Here is a 20,304-nt window from a genome sequence, read left to right as displayed (position 1 = left end):
GTAATGATGGCACCACAGTGAAGGAGGAACATTTGTAATGGGTAGTACTAGTTCTACTGTAACCAAAAACCACCAAGACACACCTGTGCTGTAGATAAAATACACTGTAGTCAAAGAAATATAACATCAAGAACACTGACAATACAGTTTATTAATTCTTGTCTGATAACATGAGGAAATCACACAGATTACTTCATTAATGACTGATAAGTGAGAAAGAATTATACAAATTGTAATTTCCTACTGAAAACAAGTCAGCTGTAGTGAGGGAAAGCAATCCTTTTCACACCTCTGATTTTGTGCCTGCAACGTAGATTTCAAAGGCGTAGCAGACACAACATGAAAATTATTCTCACAACCTTACAGCTGGATACATTTAGTTACCTTTTGCTACTTCCCCCACCCCCCCATAAACATGTGCTTTCTCTGTGACTTTACCCATTTATTCTGGAATACCATCTCTATCAGGCGTCAGGACACTTCGGGCTTGTCTTATTTCCCAAATCACTTGGAAGAAAAAAAATGCAAAGAGTGTCTATATACAACCTAAACGGAAAAATTAAATTATTACCAATGTCATAATGATTTATTGTGGAAGTTTTAGTTTCATTCTAAAAAATAAAATAAAATAAAATTGAGGTACCTTTCAAGGCATAGAACAATATTAACTGCTGAATGTCAATCTATTTTTTCTAGCACTCATTATTTGTAAAGTATTGTGTTGGTCCCAAATGTCAGCATAGTAGTAGTAACTGCTATTAACGAACAATGCAAGTAGACCCTCTGACAAGATGCCATAGCCAGGAGCCATTATTTAGACTAGTCCATGTTCTGTCTGCATTAAAAATTACAATAATAATTTTTTTTTCTCCTTAGTTCATCTATGCAATATCAAAATGTCAAATCACTCTGATTAGCTTGACACTGTAACTGAACACCCGAAAGGAGCTTCAAAAAACACCGACTTGATTTGTGCTTTCACATCACGTGCACAAGGGTCACTAAAGAACAGAAGCACAAACTTTAAAATTCATTATCCAGCCTATGCCATTTAAGCTCAGCAATCAAATTACAAACTTTGTGTATGCAAGAGGGGAGATCACTTGCCAAGATGACATTTATACTCAAAGTAAACAAGCAGCACAGCCTAGATTTCCTAATGCATGAGGCTGTTTGCAGGCTCTGACTGCTGATGCTCCATGCTCAGATCACAGGCATGCAAAGAAGCAATATGCTTCTGAAAACACATGCTCTAACCTGAAACCTTCATTCTAGAAAACAGAAATGACTGGGTTAAATTCTAGATTGTGCTATCCTCAAGCATTCCTCCACTCTCCTCCATTAGCACTGATATACCCTAGCTGGGGCTCACAACTCACTTTGCTATGCTAACAGGACGGAACAATGTGCTTGGAAGGAAGAACTGAGGAGTAAACAAATGGGAGACAAAAGATGAGGACATTTGTGGAACCACTTGGAATCAGCTGTTGCTAAAATTACCTTGCAATGTGAGGAAATTGGCTGTATGTTCACAGCTATGAAGAGCCACAAAACCTCAACATGGTTTGAAGTGGTTTTGCTGAAGGGAAGAAGCTGTAGCAGCTGGCTTGGATTCTGAAATGTGTTTGGGAAAAAAAACACAAACAACAAAACTCCCCACATGTTTAAGATGTACATATCTGCAGAGAACATCTTCTCATGAAGGAGTGATGAGTGGATGGGGTGCCTTACTCAAGTTACTCTCTTATTTTCCCCGTGCAGCCTCTACAAGCAAGGGACTCTCAGCTTTTGTTCTTCGCAAAGGCAGGCGGAGTTGGGAAGCTCTAAACACTCCTCTTTCCACCAAGTATATTTATCTAAGCAAGTCCCCATGGGCCTGAATCCAGCTACAACAAACTTTCTGGGCACTTCTGACTGTTATGAAATGGAGTGACTCAGCTGAGCTACATCTGAAAGAGAACATATTTTATTTGTTCATTTGAACTTAATAAGCCAGGGGAGGAAAAAAAAACCCCAAGTGTCAGAAAAGACACATCCCCACATATCTTCATCTTATAAAGTTGAGCCCTTCTCTCTGATCTTATGCAGGTGCTGCTATCTGGCCTTCTGTCTCCCCATACACCTTTAACTGCCTGGCTCCCTTCCCAGAGCAACAGCTCTGTGCTTCAGACACTCTTAGTCACCTGCCCAGTGATGCAGTTGAATCAAAGGTATCAGTACTTATTTACCAACAGCATTTCCCCACTTATGTTCTCATTGCCATGGTGAGCAGCAACAGAGCCTGAAATATAAGGTCAAAACATAGCCTAGATATCTCCCACAAGCCATATGGAAGATTCATTTTTTGAGGAAATTTCTGGCATGGATTTGCACTTGCTCTCTGACAAAACACACCTCAACTCAGCACTCTAAACTCCTAACTGAGCTCCTGGGACATCAGGGAACAGTAAACATCCCTAAAAAGCTTTAACCCAGATTTCTCTCCAGGAGCTGGAAAGGAACTTCCCAGTTCCTTATAGGTTATCCTCTTGGGTTTCTGTCAGCCTCATTACGTTTCCTTCCCTGGTGTGGAAGTCCAAGTTCTCTGCCACATACCTGCACTGCTTTGCCCAGCACCCCAACACCACTTCATAGGAATAGAGAATTATTTTCCCTCTTTCAGGAACTTTCTAGCCTATCCTTGCCCAAATAAAATGGTAACATATGACAATATATATTTGATCTGAATATAATATTTGTGAAGACAAAGCAGACCTCTTCCCCAGTTACTATTCCACTGAAAATCAAATGTCAGTCTGCAGGTCTTAGATTACTCAGGGATAATGCAATTAGCATCACAGTACAGATATAAACTCTTAATCAAACGTCAAGACAGTGGAAATATAGTAGATGTGAAATGAACTCTGGAGAGAGACATGAAGTAAAGGCTGTCTGGACTGCACATGGTGAAATTCCTCAGGAAAGATGAAAATTATTGTGGTTAGTACATCATGATTTAGGCCAGCCTAAGAGGCAGGCTATCCACTTGGTAAAAACCTGGACCAATGCACATGTTCAGCATGAGAGACTGTGTCCTGGAGACAGTTATGAGGACACAAAGCAACAAAAAGAGGCAGAAAGATCCCAGCACACAACTGTTCTGCCCTGTCCCAGCAGGAGTCAGACTTCAATCACTGGGACCTACCAGAAAACTGGATTTCAGTGTAAACTGACATTTCTGAACATTAAATAGGATTATTCAACAAATGAGAACACAAAGTGCAGTATTGACAATAGTGGTAATATATCACAATGGTGATATTGGAGTCCAGTTTGGCACCCTAGGCTTAGATGAGTTATACACCGGGCAAGACAGAAGCTTTTCACTTCTGTGTTACCTCCTGTATCACCTGAGCCTCATCTGGATCAATTTTAAGACAGCTATTTTGGGAACTCAAGAAGGCAAAAGCTGCTCCATGTCAGCTTTAGCTTGAGAGACTGGCAAAAATTCAGTTCTAACTGTAGACTATGTGGAATCAAATATGTACACTCAGGACTTGATTTTGACATAGGTGTCACAACACAGGAGAGCTGTTTTTCCCTCTGGGAATTGCACCAAACCTTCTCTACTGATAAGTTTCGATGTCCTAGCTGCTTTCTGATCTGAAAAACAACAGTGCAATTTGGAAAGTATTTTCCTCTACCTTGAAACACAATCTTAAGGAACCTAAGTGAAGGGTTCATTTTAATCTGGATCAGCAGCAAGATGCAACAAAATAAAAAAAAAGCACATCAAAATTAAGAAAAGGGCACAGTATGCTGAGCAAAACAAAGATTTAGCCAGAAATAAGTCTAGCTTAAAGGAAACTGCCCTGTGTAATATAAAAAGTATCAGTGAAGAGTTGTGAATAGTTCTTGCCTGATTTTCTCACTCCATATCAAAACCACACCTCAATGTTTTGTTGCTTCAGTTCTAAAAGATTGTGAAATGCTTTCCTTAAGCTACTACTGACTATACACATCAGTTCAATGAGAAAGACCAAAAGTTTAGTAGAAAGTTTGTACCATAAACTTAGGAGCAATGACTCAAAAGTTGTGTCATTCAGCAGACAAAGATTACACTACAGCCCCGCACACATACACCCTCTCTTGAAAAAAATGCTGTGAAAATAAAAAAAAAAAAGGACACTAAGGAAGAGCAAATGCTCTCTCAGTGCACTGAGGTGACTAGCACGAAGCACATCAGAACCTTTCAAAAACACTACTGTACTTTCTGGGTCACCATATGCAGGTTTCAATGTCTTTCTCAGGGCAAAAGTGTCTGTAAACTGATCAGGAAGATAGTCCTGATCAACTCCTAGATGACAGATATACATATCATTATGATGTAGGACTGAACGGTAGCACATGCAAGCAAAGTCTCCTTCCTGAAGGTAATATGATCCTGTGTAAGTCATTTTCATGTCTGCTTCTTGATATTTCCAACTGTAGCAAAGACAATATTATGCATATATTATGCAAAGGCTGTATTATCTGTTTAGATAAGATGGTGAAAGAAAACAGCAGTGGACCTATACTTAAAATGAAATCACTCGCTGTGGCTTCTTCTCTTTGCTGACTGTCATAGAAACCCAGTGAAGGAAACTTAACTAGACAATGAACTTAAAGACATCTGGAACTAGAAAATCCAGATTCAACCCTAGCAGTGTAAGAGTTAGCATCATTATTAATATGCTGAATACTACTTCTCAAAAAAAATCTCAGTGTGAAATACCAGAATCTTCTAGAAGGTGGGGCTTTTTTCCCTCTCCACTGGGTACATTATCATAGACATTAATTGGAAAAAGACTATTTACTTCAAATACGAAGGGGGGAAAAAAGTGCCAAGACTGGCCCACTGGCCCATGACAGTTCCAGTGAGGAAACAAGAAACTAAAGAGATGCAGACCAACATGAAAGCTTTTGACATGACACTGTAAAGATTAAAGTATCAGTTAGACAGATTTATTCAAGAGTCAGATGATCTTATTACAAATCACCTTAATGGTGGTACATGCTCAGCTGAGAGGAACTGTGGACGCAATTTTGACTCTCATTATATGAGTCCACAGATTTTTTTTTCATTTTTGTTTTTTTGAAAGACAAAATAAAAGTGAAAGCAAAACTCCTATAAGAAGCAGCAGAAAATTCTTGCTGTGCAATCATAAAATACCAGGTTGGAAGGGGACCTCAGAAGAGTTTTGCAGTGGCACTCACAATAAGCAATGCTCACCTCACTGAGCGCCACTCTGCCAGCATGAAATCATGCCCACAAGCTTGTAATCTGACCCAGGGACTACAAAGAAAAATGTAGTTGTCACTTCAGGCTGATGTTCACCTAAATAATAGCCCTCAATGACAAGAAATTGGCACAGCACAGATATCTATTTATCACACCAGGTCTCTGTGATCTGTCTCACCCACACCTTTTCTCTCTTTGTCTTTCCTTGGTAACTCTGGAGAAGAGCTTACCCTTCCCTTGGACTCCTTTTGATAGCAAGAGACATCCAGCTAGCTCTCCTCAGTGGAAGGAAATTCTCATGGACCTAAGGTTCCCTGTAAAAGCAAAGGCTCACCTATTCTCTCTAGTTGTCTGAGCACACTAATAAGCCCAAATGAGGATTATAACGGATGTCAGGACTCCCTGATGACTTTCCCCTCACAGCCAATTCTCTCCTTTGATGTTTTACAAAAGTTGAAATACTTATGCTAATGTATATATAATGTATATAATTATATGTACCAATATAAAACTCCTATTAAAGATTTTTTAACTCCAGGATGGAACTCCAAAGGAAAACTATAGAAATAGACTTAATCTGCTCTGTGAGTACCAGCACTGCTGTAAAACAAACATGGCAGTGATTAAGGACCTCAGAGGACCCAACAGCTTTGAAACTCAATCTCATACAACATAAATACAGTCCCATGACTCATCCATCCTCTTTTCTACCTCCTCTGATTACATTTGAATCATGCATATTGAAAAATACATCAAGACAGTACCGTTAGTTGCACTACAAGTTGCAGAAGCACAAAATGGCATAAAACATCTAAGCTTTATAATAATGATGCTGTTCTCCACTGCAGATCACCTGGCATGCACAGCTTGTCTCTCTGAAAAAATAATCCAGTCACTCCCTGATTAAATTACTCCGGGAGTGAAAAAGACATTGAGCAGCCTGCCTGTTTCAGTTGGCTGTATAGTGACTGAGTTCAGTGAATATGGAAATAATTGGAAATCCTAGACCAATATAGAGGAGGAGGAGGAGGAATGTGTGACCCACATAAACAGCATGCTGGAGTTGCCTGAAAGTGAAATCATAGTCTGATATTAAACAAATGAAAAATCCTTGGTATAAGGAATAGAGATTAGAAAACAAATAAAGATTAGTTCGGGAAAATGCCAGAGGGGGTAGAAAACAGATTATTTCAGTAAAATGCCAGAGGGTTCCAAGAGAGTTGCAAAGCCTTTTCAAAGGTACTTTACAGCCTGTCATCCTAGGAAAGAGATGAAACTGAGAATTTTTTAAATCCTAATTCATAACTCTAATCTACCCCTTTGTGTCTCTTTGCTATTGAGGTTTAATATGTTTACGAGATTACTAAGCAGTTGCTAGACAAGTTTCTTTGACTTGAACTCTGAAGCTATTACCTTTTTAGTAGTTCATAGCCAAAAAGTTTCTAATCAGAATATAAGAAATGGACAAGTACTTTAGAAAAAAAAACAACAAAAGCTTTGCCATCAGATGAGCCTGTTTTCACCAACCCAAGCAGACAAACTGCAAAGAAGGTAAGAAAATTACATCCCTGAACTTACTGGAACAATTCTGTAACTTACCTCCATAAAATCTCTAAAAAAAATCTTACATTTTCCTTGGACATGGCTCACTTGCCCACCTGTACTAACCAGTAATGACTAGCACTACAGAATAAGAGGTGCTTTTGGTGAAATAGAAATAATCTGCTTCCCACATACTCCCTGCAGCTGGAGTACAAGGCACATTGAGGAATCCCATGTAGCTCTGTCCCTCCTGTCACATATACCCCTCCCTGGAATTGCTGACAAAAAAGGCATGTTACAGCAACCTTCTTCAGCTTCTTCTACCTGGCTGTCATAGCAAAAGACAGATCCAGTACCAACGTTGAAAAATGAAGTCTAAACCACATTGGACAAATGCAAACATACATGCATGTGGACTTCTAAAATATTTTTGCGCCTATCTGAAAACTAGGACTACCAATTCATTATAATACTTTTAAGAGCTTCTGAGATATGCTCTCAAAACACAGTTTTGCATGTATTTTACATTTGCAATGATCTAGTTTCTTAGTGTAGTTAGTTCCTAAGGATTTTAGAGTGAAGCTTTATTTTCGTTTCTCTAATACTAAAAAATTTTCCTTTCATTCCTTCAACATTACATAAGTGCTTTTCATTTCCTGAACAATTTTCAGAGAAAGCTGGGATATTTTTAGAATAGCTTATTGATTCATTATAAATTTATATATGTGGTTCAGTTAAACATGAGAAAACTTCACTACTGACTTCTATTTCATAGAAGAGATCATCACCTTACATTATCCTGCAAATTGGAAGATAAGTGACATGTTCTTTAGGCCATTTTCTATCCCTGTAGCTCAAACAAATCTCTACATTAGTTTCTAAGCTAGTAACCATCACTTTCATAATAAGTTCATTAATCTAAAATATCTCTGTTTCAATTTGCTAGGATTTGAGGCAATATTCTGATGTGTTACATATTCCTCTCAGATAATTTTTCCACTTAATAGCAGTCTGATGAGAAAAAAACAGTGCAGGTAGCTTGATTCACATAACACACCTCTGCGTATTTTGTTAATAGCTTTTTACAGACTTTCCCAAAGTTGACTTAAAATGTCTTCCCTGAATTCAAGAGACTTCATCTTCTCACAAATAAAATAATACAAAGTTTCCTGTAAAAAGGGTGTTTCAAAACTGTTACCTCTATTTTCAGACTATTCGAACTGAACAGGAACGGTTTTCTAAAATAGTGGTTCCACATTAAAAGTATATATAGGAAAGACTATTTGATGTGAAGCTCCTCTTTTTGAAACCAATACAATTTTTAAAGTTTCCCTCTGTGAAGTAAGTCGGTATCTATGTGGTCATCCGAAATGTTAATGAAAAGATCAGTTGTAGGATACATGAACACAAAGAACCCAAATATAGACATACTCTAGTTTAATACACATACAAGTTGAAATCTAACAGTCCTGTCAGAGGTTGGATGACTGGTTACAAAAGATAAAAAATGAAATGCACACAATGCACCCTTCATGACTGGAAGCCACTTTGTTCGCTGAGTGATTACCATTGATCCCTGGCACAAGCAGCTCTACCTAATTCTGTTACAATCACCATGACCAGCACTTTCATATATATCTTCTCTGAAGTCAATTCATAAGGGAAAATGCTGAAAAAAAAACCCACCTGAAATTATATAAGGGCTAAAATCCCACTTTTAAGACTGAAATGTTCTGCCTTGTAAGCCCTCCCAGATGTAATTGAAGTACCACCTTGGCAGAAGAAATGGCAGCACAGGTGACATAATATCTCCTTACTTTTCACCATTCACATCCCAGCAAAAGATGTGAGTGCAACACAAACCAGTGACCATCAGTGCTGGTCTGAGTAACATGTGAAACTCTCTGAAGCCTTCTGCTTTAGCGCATGTGCCTGGGAGCCCTTTGGATATTCACTCACTTCTGTGGTTTGAATATTTTGGCCTATAATTCTTTATCAACCCAACTTTCAAAAGCAATGGTCACTTCATAAATCATATCCAAATGAGGTGGACTTACAGATGGCTCAACTGTTTTGAAAACGAAGTGATTCTAATTTCTAAATACGGCTATACAATCAAATATAGTAGTCATAGCTCTGCAATGAAATGCAGGAGACTTAGGTTCTGCTTCTGGTTCTGCCACTGGCCCACTGGCAAACTCTGTGTGAGTCTTTTCACCCTACACAAACTGGAACAATAAAAGAATTGCCTCAAAATCTGAGCAACATTATAAGTAGATGATTAATAGAGATATCTGGCTGCAGGCGTTTGGCTTTGAAAATCTTGATCCAGTTTCTCATCCTGGAAAGGAAGAGAGAATTATTCAATTTAAGAACTGTCAACTATTTATAGCTTTAGCTATTAAAAAAAGAGTTTTTTTTCAGAACTAGCAAGCCAGCAACCTCTTGCTGCCTCAACCATCTCTCATAGAAACAACTCCCAGGGTATCTACAAAGTGTTCCAAGGCTGCTGGAGTGCATATTGTTCCATGTCTGCTTGCCAGTAAATTGCAGGACCACTTTCAGACACACAACAGAGAGGAAAAAGGAAAAAAATTTCCAGGGATTTCACTTCAGTAGAGTTTCTATCAGTGTTCTGTTAATCTTTTCTTTCCAAATTGGAGGATGATGCCCACGTCCAACTGATTTACCTACATTTCTCTGTTATCAAGGCCACGCAACATGAAGACAATGGTGATTCACATATTGGAGGGGTAACTCACTTTGTCACAGGCACAGACTTGGAAATGAAAGCTACCACTACTTCTATTTGCTATTGAAGATGAAAACTTCTTGCTAAGTTTTTCCAATTGTTCCTCCCCAAATCTAGCTCACAGACGTCACTAACCAAAATTAACATACTTGAATACTTGCATTACTTTATGCAATCTATTTGTGCCTACGACACTCACATCACCTCTGCAAGTACCCTCTCTTGAGCTGGTGGCAGGCCACCAATTAAATGAGCAGAAAAGCTGTATGGCTTCAATGAGACAGCAGAACTGCAACTTCATAGGGCTTAGGGCAGACTGAATACTATGCTCAGCTGTACTGCTGAGTCCTGCAGAGCTCTGCAACTGCAGAGTACTGCATCCAGCTCTGGGTCCCCCAACATAAGAAGCACACAGGGCTGTTGGAGCGTGTCCAGAGGAGGGCCATGAAGATGATCAGAGGGCTGGAGCACCTCTCCTGTGAAGACAGGCCAAGAGAGTTGGAATTATTCAGCCTGCACAAGAGAAGGCTCCCAGGAGACCGTATAGCAGCTTTCCAATGCCTGAAGGGGGCCTACAAGAATGCTGGAGAGGGACTTTTTATAAGGGTATTTAGGAATTGGTCAAGGGGGAATGGGAATGGCTTTAAACTGAGAGAGGGTAGATTTAGATTAGATATTAGGAAGAAAGTCTTCACTATGAAGGTGGTGAGACTACTAAATGAGTAGTTAATGAACAGAAACATATGGAAACCTGCTATTAAGGCCCCAACTTTCAACGTTTTGCTGCAGCTGAGGTAGGACACCAGGAATAAAATTCTTTCAGCTTGATTAAAAGGTTCATGGCATTTCCCAAAGCAGATGCTGACAACTCTCATTGAGCTGGTCAAGCTCCATGGAGGCTGTGGGAGACACTCAGTGTGGCATTTTTATCCAAATTTTCATTCTCAAGCGTAAGTGCAATTAAATCACAATGAAAGGGTCCCATTCAATTGCATAGATAAGCCAAACTTCTGGAGTTCACTCAATCCCTTCAACAGCATGGCATTCTGCCAAAGTCCTCTCTTCAGACAAAGACATGACTTCAGACATGACTCCTTATTAGTAATCTTGTAACAGTGCTGAGAAGCCCTCACAGATGCTGCAGTCACAATCTAAACTGAACACATGGGGAGATAATCTGGGTGAAATATTTGTACCTTGAAGAGTTAAAGGAAAAGCAGTTTCTCAAATGTGCTAGAGATCCATTTCTCTCTAGCCCTTGATCTTTAAACTGTTCAGTTCATGTTTCCAAAGTCTTGTCACTGACTTCAGTGGGCCCATCCTTAAACAGTAACACACTGCTTTCTTCTGACAACCAACTTACTGCCTCAGTGTCAGGAGAAAGCCAGTCAGAGCCCTGCACAAGATTGAATATGTCAGTATAATCATTGGTAGAGAATACAGCTCACCATGAAGACATTTTTTCTGAAACCTAGGTCTCCCTCCAAAAAAAAGTAAGTCCAAAGGGAGGTAAAGAGATTTACTCTCTTTTTGACTAACCAGTCAAGCATAAGAAGGTTACACGTACACGAATAAATATATCTGTTGGTCTTTAACAATGAAATAATTAAGAACAATGATGGCATCTTATCTGGACAGACACAAATGAAAAGGTTTGGGGATGAAAGACTAACACTGCACTGTCTGAAAACTTTTGTAGATGCAACTGAGTGAAAACTGAGAGTTTTCTCAAGAATCAGAAAGTGGCCTGAGGTATGCTCCCAAAGACATGGTGTGACTAAGCTTTCTTTCATTAGAGGAGGCTCGTGAACAGACTTTTTCTTAGAGATGTGATCTGAAAGGTATGCTACATGCAAACAAGAAAATCTTTTCAGAAGAGGATCGTTTTGGTGGGATGGGGTAAAAACTTTTCTAATGTAAGCTAGGTATAAATAGATGAAGCATTTTTGCCCTATGTTTTTTGTCTGTATCTTGCAAAAGTGTTGCTAAGTGCGTTGCCGATTTTAACTGTTACAAATAAAAGTTCTTAGTCCATTTCCCCTTAATCTGTCTTGACTTGTGCACAATTTAGACTAACTAACCTTTCCTTACTAAGGCAGTGGCAACAGACCAGGTCACTAGCGCAATAGAACAAGCACCCAGTTAACCTGACACTGTTCAGGGCACGCAAGGAGAAATACAGCAAGCCATGAGCTCTACTACATTGACTAGGTAGAAATCTGACACCACAAACATCAGGAGAAACAAATACCTTCCAGTAACCATTTGGAAGCAAGAAGGATGGAATCCAGAAAGATATTGCTTCAACTCCAAGGATCACAAAGAACACACCAAGACACCCATATCACTTATCCTCCTTACCCATTCATGTTTCCTGGTAATGTCTGTAGAAATGTCAACACACCATAGTGTGATTCTCATAAGATTCTTTTTGAATAGCAGGACTGACTGCCTCACAAACTAGAGATCAGAAGGGAAGGAATAGAGTCCAATACACCCTCTAGCAGTGATGCTGGATTAGAGATGGTATGTATCTAATTTTTTGAGAAAAAGATTCAGGGAACGTGCTATATAAAGACTGCCTTACTTTACTATTGTGCTTAATTTTAAGGTTTTTAAGGCACATTCAACTTGAGATAACTTCAGCAGTAGGGAATAAGTTTGGTTTTTTTGACAGTAGAAAACAGGTCGCAGACATAAGCTGTGTATTTGCACTGTGATGGGGTATGGATTTATAATACAAAACCAATCATGTCTGCCTTAAAACACACCTTCCCTTGTAAGAGATGCCACAAAGACTCAGATGGATTGATTTAAATAAAGATAAAATTATAAAAAGCACATGCAAGAATCTTGAATTATAAAAACTGTAACCTTGCTGCAGAAAACAGTAAAAGAAAAATTAACCTCCCTTGAACGGCAAGCTCTTAAATTGATGAAAAATAAATATGAACAAGAAACAGTATTTTCTAATTCCCCAGGCTCTAATCATAACTCACCAGCAGTGGTATCCTGTACAAATTCCATTTTTAATGCAGTTGCATTGGCTAATGTTGCAGTGACACCTTTCAGCTATACTGATACTCATAAATAATGATTCAATCTTCCAAAGCTATATAATTCCCACAACAGGCAACAGTAAGTGGAGAAGGAAGTAAACAGTCAGATATGAATAATTATTTGTCTATTTTATTTGGACTGCTGTTAAAAAAGAATACACCAAAATGCATTGTATATGTTTGAAAACAATGTTACTCAAGTTATACATTACCATAAAAGCCACTGTCTTACAAAGAAAGTGATTCACACTGGAAACAATTTGAAACTCAGTTTGCAAAGTTTGCATAAGAATTGCCTAGACAGGGCAAGAAATACACTCACTCCCGTACTCAATGTGATAGAGCAGAAAATCAAAGCAATTACAAAAATGAAACATGAAGATATGTAGTAAATATTGTTGAAATAAAAATACAGGATTTTAAGTATCACATAGACAAGGAACAGCTTTGTGACAAGTATGTACACATTTTATCAATAAGATAAACAAATAGCAACAGGATAATCTTAGTAACTAAAAAGGAAAGAAATACTGCATCTATTTCACTTTCTAATTTCAGAGATAAGGATAGAAAATTGCCTTACCTCAAATACAGCTTGAAGAGAGACATTAACAATATGCCTACATCCTTTCTTAGTTCCCTTGATAGCAGTCTAAGAAGTAAGACAAAATAGCAAATAACTATCTTTCCTGCAGACAGCATGTGCCCAAGAATAACATGCTTCCTAGTAAAGTGTGCAGAAAAGAAGTGAAAAAAAAATTAAAAGTCGAAAAGACAATCCTTGCAAAATAAAAAGGCAAAAACTTTATATTTGAAATTCACAGTAAGGTTTATTGCATTTTGAGGGAGTAGAGGCATTCATTAATTAAATAATATAGATGTAACTGTGACATCACCTCAGTTCTCACTAAAATATTAATTTGGTATATTTGTCTACAAAAGAAAGAGTGTAAATTCATCTGCATAGGACTCCGTCACTGAAGACCTGAAAAAATTCCTATTCCAGTAGCAGCCACACATGGGCTCACAGGATACAACCTTGTTAACTTGCTTTTTTCCTCCCAAACTACAGTGCTTGCTAAAGCGACACTCAAATGTTAAATGCTTTGGTCAAGAGTTCAATCACTGACCTGCAATGAAAGCCTTGTGTTCAGCTCCAACATTTTCTAACAGCAAACAAGAAAAAAAAAATGGTTTAACAGAATGAACTGTTAAAAAAGAAAATCCTCACATAAGCTGTCCCCGAGGGGGAAGAAATATCCACAAGCTTTAAATTGGCCAGGCGGATTTAAGAGGAAGCAAAAAAAAAAAAAAAAAGGCAGAAAAAAAAAGAAAAAAAGCAGCTCTTTCTGTTGCGTCAAAGAGCCCACTGTGCAATAGGAACAGTGAACAGAGTTGTTAAACTGGCAAGCTTTTGCTGAAGACAGCTTTTCAATATGCTCTCAGCATCGTCTCCCAGGGTCGGCTGGAGACAGTCCCACTCCTCTTCTATGAGCTATGCTCCTTCAAGAGGCAATCGCTCTTTAAGGACAGTTTCTATAAACATGCCGTTCAACTGGTGTGGCTGCACATGATGAGGGTAGTTGAGCACAGATACGTACCTGCATTCAAGGATCAGACCCGCGTGCTCTTGGGGAAAATGCAGGCACGTTTAAAGAAGCGATCATTACCTCGGCTTAAGAGCAGGATGCTATTGATGACTGACGGCTTGCTAAAATTCCCTTCCCTGATTAGACCATTCGGTATGCTGTTGGAAAGCAATTTTGAAAGGCACAGTACTTACAGAGGAAACCTCTAATGTAATTCCATTGGGATGTTGTAGCCCAAGCAGCACTCACTGATTAAAGGAAATCAGTAATCACATGCTGCTGACTAGCTTTATGTTTAGCGCAGAGAGCTTGGATAGCCACCAGAGACTGCAGCTATGCCGGATGAGTTAACTGTCCCTCCTGGGAATGACGGCTTCATGACTGAAGACGTCTTTAGGGGCTGAACCAGCTACTGTGAATGGAGTAAGGACACTGAGCAACCTGGTTAAACATTCATAAAGCCACATGCATCACCACATGGAGGAAATTACCACACAGATCTCTTTTAGCGAGGACACCACCCTGCATCCCCTGCATCCCTTTTACGAGCCATGGAGACCTAAGCAAAGGCATTCAGAGCACAGTTCAACCTACTCCAACCTGTGTTTTGTCCCCTGAACGGTCTTCTGGGCTTCACCGCCTACAGAGGGACCTACGGTGGCTTTCACAAAAGGAGGTTGCAGACAGCAACATTTTTTGAGATGAGTGCCACTCCAAGTGACAAGGCGATGAATGCCTGTGACATGTGCACAGAAAGAACTTGCAAGGAAGAATGGGATTTGTAAGAGACAGCAATAAAAAAGGGTAAACACAAATCGTGGAATGCACTTTTCAATGTGACTGCAGAATTAAAAGTGAGGACAAGCATATGCAGCTGGTTAATTTAGAATTTCTTTTCTATTTATACATATTTCAGAGTTGCCACAGGGACATTATGAGCTTGAATATGTGGGAAGGCAGCAGAAGGAAAGGAAGTATATCCAGGAGTTAAATTTTCCCTATTCATATTCTTTCTCCACTTAGCAAACTTCTATATGGAAAAATTACTTCTTTAACAGTTTCTCTTGAAATCCTTCCAGGTGAAAATGAATTTCTCTCCTAAAAAGTATTTTCATAAATGTCAGAGTAAGTTTCTGCAAAAAGTAACTTCAACTTAGAAGTGAAATACAGCATTTTCTAAGTTTTTAACCTGTAAACTTAATGCAAGGTCCTATTTGTGCACCAAGCAGTATGCTGCTCAATTAAACTCTCACAACACCACACAGCTCAACGTGTCCAAAGCCCCAGCTGCAGTGTCACTGGAGTCATGACCGTAGCTTTGGCCATATTAGAGTACAGTGATTAATAATTCTGTCTGTGCTGTGTGGAAGGTAATTACAATCTGGTTCAGTTTCCCAGATCTAAAAGCTAGGCAAGTATTTTAACACATCTCATAATAATAATACCTGCTCATAAGACTACCTAAATGTTTCCCCCTATAAATGCTGGCTCCCCACCACTCATCACTGTCAAACTGCAGGCTGAAGGAAACTGGTAACATTTGCTCTTTTCTTGAAATGGATTTTTGGTTTATCCTAGTATCATAAAACAACAGTTATTTGCATTTTGAGCAGGTGGCTAGACCAGATGATCTCCTGATGTCCCTTTCAACCTAAACTATTTTGATTCTGTAAAAATGAGGTCAATTATTAAAAGGTACCTTAGGCTGTTACAGCAATCAATTGGATTGTGGTCAACTGTAGTGTTTTCAAGCCAGAATTCAGATTCAGCTGTCAAGACTATACGCAACTCCAGAGTGAAAGATCTCCATTCTGTCATTTCATGAGAAGCTACTAGATCTGCTGAAACATAAACATTTGTACCGACATTACCACCTACGAGGTCATTAACAGATATCACTCTGTGGAGAGGGCTATGTTGGTTCACACATCCCCTGATGTTCCACTCTTGGATTCCCAGTCTCCTTTTGTTTTTCCCTTCCTATCTGTCACCCAGTCATCCAATCTCAATCTACTGTCTTTCAGGTGCAAGGGACAGAGAAGACACTTGGTCTCAGCCTCAAATTCTCAGTGACTGACAGCCCAGACAACTCATTTCAGTTGTAGAAATAGCTCTGCACAAAGCAAAGGGCACAGAACTGGGTAAAAAAACCCTACAAAACAACCCTTCAGCATGATCACTGGTTTTTGTGTAGACCCCACCACACTGCTAGCTCAACACAGTCTCTCTTCTCAAAGGCCTGACTCATAAGATATTAAGGAGATTGATCCTGTTCGGTATTACGCAAAGCTTTAGAAAAGAGAGTAGTGTCCTTGCTCCCCATGCCAGCCAGCAACTCCTGGTGCCCAGGTCTAAGGAATGGCAATCAATTCAAGCCCACACCATGCAGCACAGCAGTTATTCTAACCTTTGCACCTCCACATTATAGACAGCTTTTTTCCATACCACAAACCCAACCTACCTGCCCATAGGGCTTGTTGTTAATTCACTACTTCTGTGCAAGTGACAACAGCCTGTGGGGCCAAATCAGGAAAGCCAACACAGAATGGATGCTATCTGCTGGGATTATACTGATCCAGAAACTTAAAAGGCGGTGAACGACATTTAAAACCCTCCACTGCTCTTAAGTGCCAAACTAATGCCTGCTGGACGTTCTCTTGGCTCATGGAGCCCCTCAGCAGTGGTATGGAAGCACTTTGGAGCACCAAAGTCTGCAGTTCAGCCTTTGCACACCTCGTGTATCTGTGTCGCTGTGCTGCGTCAGCCACACCACCTGCATCCACCATGCGCGTGATCGCTGTTAGTCACAGGCCTTCCTCAAGAAACGGGACAAGCTTCCCAGGGAAAAATCAACCTTCACAGGGTCGGATGACTCAACTGCCTTGAGGTCAATGCTGCCTATTTCCTGCTACAGAAGGCTATAAAGCCTCTTCCTGAAAAACAAGGCTCATGTAGGCATTTCAGCTGAGTCTTCTATTCCTGCAGGAAGGAGGCTGTGTGCACTTCCAGTTGTCTGGCTAAAATGTTGAGACCTTCAGCATGCCTTGCACTGTGGAAATCAAAACAGCACAATCTGGGCAAGAACTCAGGAAAGCCTCTTCAGGTGGAGAGGAAGCTTCAGATCCTGATAGAACTAGCACAGTCCCACCACCACCTTGGCCCCTGGAATGGGAGATGAGCATGCAATGCCATTGGCACATCAGTGGTTCAGGTTCAGTGCGGCAACAGCTCTAAACAGAGCTCGGCTCAGCTAAAAACTATAGTTCATGTTCCAAGCACCTTCAAATACTACTCCTATGTCAACTGATAGGGACACAGTGCCCATATTCTCAAAAACCACAGAACCACAGTGCTCGCCTTCCTCCCATCCACAAATGAAACATCAGTGGTGTTTCCTGCTTGCTCACTGACATCACTTGCCCTGGTCCCCTGCAGTTCTGATCCTGCCGCCTGTCTTGTATCTATGAGAGGATCACAGAGCAGTTTTACTTCCTAAGTCCACGGGTTGGGCATCCTTAATGTCAATCCTCTGTTATGTCTAACATCTTCCAAGCCTGAACGCTCCTCAGGTGGTTCCTACCTTCATTTATGCCCTCTTCAGACTTCTTCCCTCATGTCAAGTTACACTGTTTGTATGATGCAAAACTGGACTCTCAACTCCTCCTTTCCTGAAGGGGCTGAGAGGACCAGCAAACACATGGAGCTGTAGAAATAATGCAGAAGCAGGGATTCAAAATATCTGCTGAGAAGCAGCAGAGTACTTTGTTTGAAAAAAACCCAGATTATTCACAGCTTTAAAAGAAATAGTAAAAAAAAAAAAAAAAATCCAAAGTGTCCAGCTAACACACAGTCACACATACAAGGAAAAAATAAAAAAAGAAAAAAAGGGCGTTCCTTATTCACTGGAGGTATTCCTCTTTGCCTGGTGGATTAAATACAGCTACATCTTGCTTTCAGGACACCTTGTGAAACTGGTTCAAAAACTGCTGTCCCTCTGCCTAACTGGTGTCTTAGGGGTGATTCTGCACCAGCAACTTTTCAGGGGACTCCTCACACATCCATTCATTTTCAAAAGTAACTTTTGGTAACCCCCTGCCACCCCTTTCGCTCTTGCAGCATCATCCTGATCCTGGTCTCCTAGGCAGCATATGGGGAACCCCAAACAGCCCATCAATCCTTGCTGGGCAGCTTCTGAAGAGACAGAATGCACAACTTTTTAACCATATTCAGCCCCACAGTAAAACTCCTAATTTTTTTTTTTTAATCAAATTTGGTTATATGCATCTGCACAAGTACATAGGGAAGAGCTCGAAACAGACTCACACACACCAGGCAGTTATTAACACTGCTGCACTTGCAAGGGATTGCAGGGCTGTGAAGCCATTTTTAAAGGACCTGTGCCATCCTACAGCAGTCTGTAGAATTGATACCAAGGGCAGAAGAGGAAGTGCCTGTTTTATGAGGGACAGCTGACTTTCTGCTGTGGCTTTGTCACCTCTCTGAATGGAAAAGCAATTACATACTTTGTGCTCCTTCAAAGCGCAACTTACCACTGCACGGTGAGAGCCCTGAGAAAGGGGGCAATGAACAGGACCTCGCAGCAGCCAGTGTGCACCACTGGCTACTGACAGATAGGGTCAGGTGCTTTCTGTAAGGCACTTGTGCAGTAGTTCTTACTGCCTTAGTTTGTCAAGGATCCCTAATTAGTATTTGTTAGTACAGCAGCAGGAAGTCAAAACAGGGCATGGAATCACAACAATTCAATGTTAGTCTGGACTCAGCCCCCTCCCTCAGAGGGCAGAGCCTTTGTAAGCACACTTCTTGCTGAAATCTGCTGATTTTCAATTTTCACATGGCAGCTCTCCCCCAGGCATGGCCAACATTGTGGCGACAGGGTGAAATCAAATCAGATTCCCACCAAAAGAGCACAGAAAGAGGAGAAATTGACAACAGTACGGAGAGGAGGAGCTGAGAAGCAAAATTCCCAGCCCTCGAAGGGGCTCTACAGCTGAAAAGCTGTGGCAGGCTAACACTGTGAGAACACATTTTCAGCAGCAGCAGAATGAGAGGCATATGTGAGCCTTGTGCCATAACTAAGAACAAGGCAAAAATAAACCAGTCACCTCAGCAGGAAAACAGGGACCTTTTTTATCCATAACAGAAGTTATGGGTCTGTTAAAACTACTTGCTAATCGGATTATTACACTGACTCTTGCATGTGTAGATTTATGGATTTGATCAGTGGAAGTCCCCAAGTGCAAAGTCTGTAAGGTCTGTTGTGACAAAAGGAAGGAAGAGCCTACTTGAAAGGAGCAAACAAACAAAGCGACAAGAAAAGAAACAGAGACATTTAATTATGAACTAAGTAACAGAAAGGGCTAAGTTTGCAATCAAGCCTCCTAACACCAAAAACTAAAGAGAACAAGCGAGTCTCAGTTGCAAGCTGTTGAAAGCTAGGTGCATTCCTGTGGTGAAAGGTCTTGCTTTTCTTGGCATCTGCCAATGGTGACCTTGGTACTGGACTGTAAGAACCTTTGAGAAGCATGAGCCCAGGCAGTATCATCCTGGACTTTTAAAATGGGCTTTGATTTGCAGCAACACCAGATTAAGGAGGGCAGTGCTCCACTGCAGCTGACACTGATGATTTAACTCTACTGCCTCTCAGCACCTTTAGAGACATGGCACATGGGGCCAAAATTCAGGTTTCCTGAGGGTAACTCGGCCAATCTCCTACCAGCGACCACACTGGCTGCCAAAGGCTAAAGGGCAGGAGGCCTCTTTCACCTTTGCTCCCAAAATTCCTTATGGTCACTTTGAAAACCAAACTATATCCCTGGGCTTCACGAAAAAACTCCAGTCCTTCGTGCCTCCCTATACAAGGACTCCCAGATCCCACACTTCCAGCTCCACATGCCGTCCTCAACCTACTCCCACGCTCCAGTCCCTTCCACCTCCCTCCTATCACCGTGTCCGGCCCAGCGAGCCGGAACATCGCCTGCCCGCTTCCAAGATGGCGGCAGGAGCGCGCCCCCTCAGCAGCGCGCCGCACCAGGGCAGGGCGGAAGAGGGGGCGCTCTGGCCTCGGGGCGCCACTGAGCGCAT

At 40.7% G+C, this 20,304-nt stretch overlaps 1 protein-coding gene across 1 annotated transcript in view; it reads right to left on the bottom strand.

Moving 5' to 3' along the window:
* The window catches only part of CSGALNACT1 (chondroitin sulfate N-acetylgalactosaminyltransferase 1), a 29,713-nt gene extending 29,178 nt beyond the window's left edge, over window positions 1–535 (bottom strand). The window contains exon 1 of the mRNA XM_039379894.1: window positions 439–535. The gene's annotated coding sequence lies outside the window, so the exon portion shown is untranslated. The remainder of the gene's footprint in view (window positions 1–438) is intronic.
* Window positions 536–20,304: the final 19,769 nt, after the last annotated feature.

This window comes from Pipra filicauda, unplaced genomic scaffold (genome assembly GCF_003945595.2).
Source record: "Pipra filicauda isolate LSUMZ 115617 unplaced genomic scaffold, ASM394559v2 scaffold17_size4572894_pilon, whole genome shotgun sequence".
Taxonomy (NCBI): domain Eukaryota; kingdom Metazoa; phylum Chordata; class Aves; order Passeriformes; family Pipridae; genus Pipra; species Pipra filicauda.
Note: the sequence above shows the minus strand (reverse complement) of the source record. Positions and strands in the feature narration are given on the sequence as shown.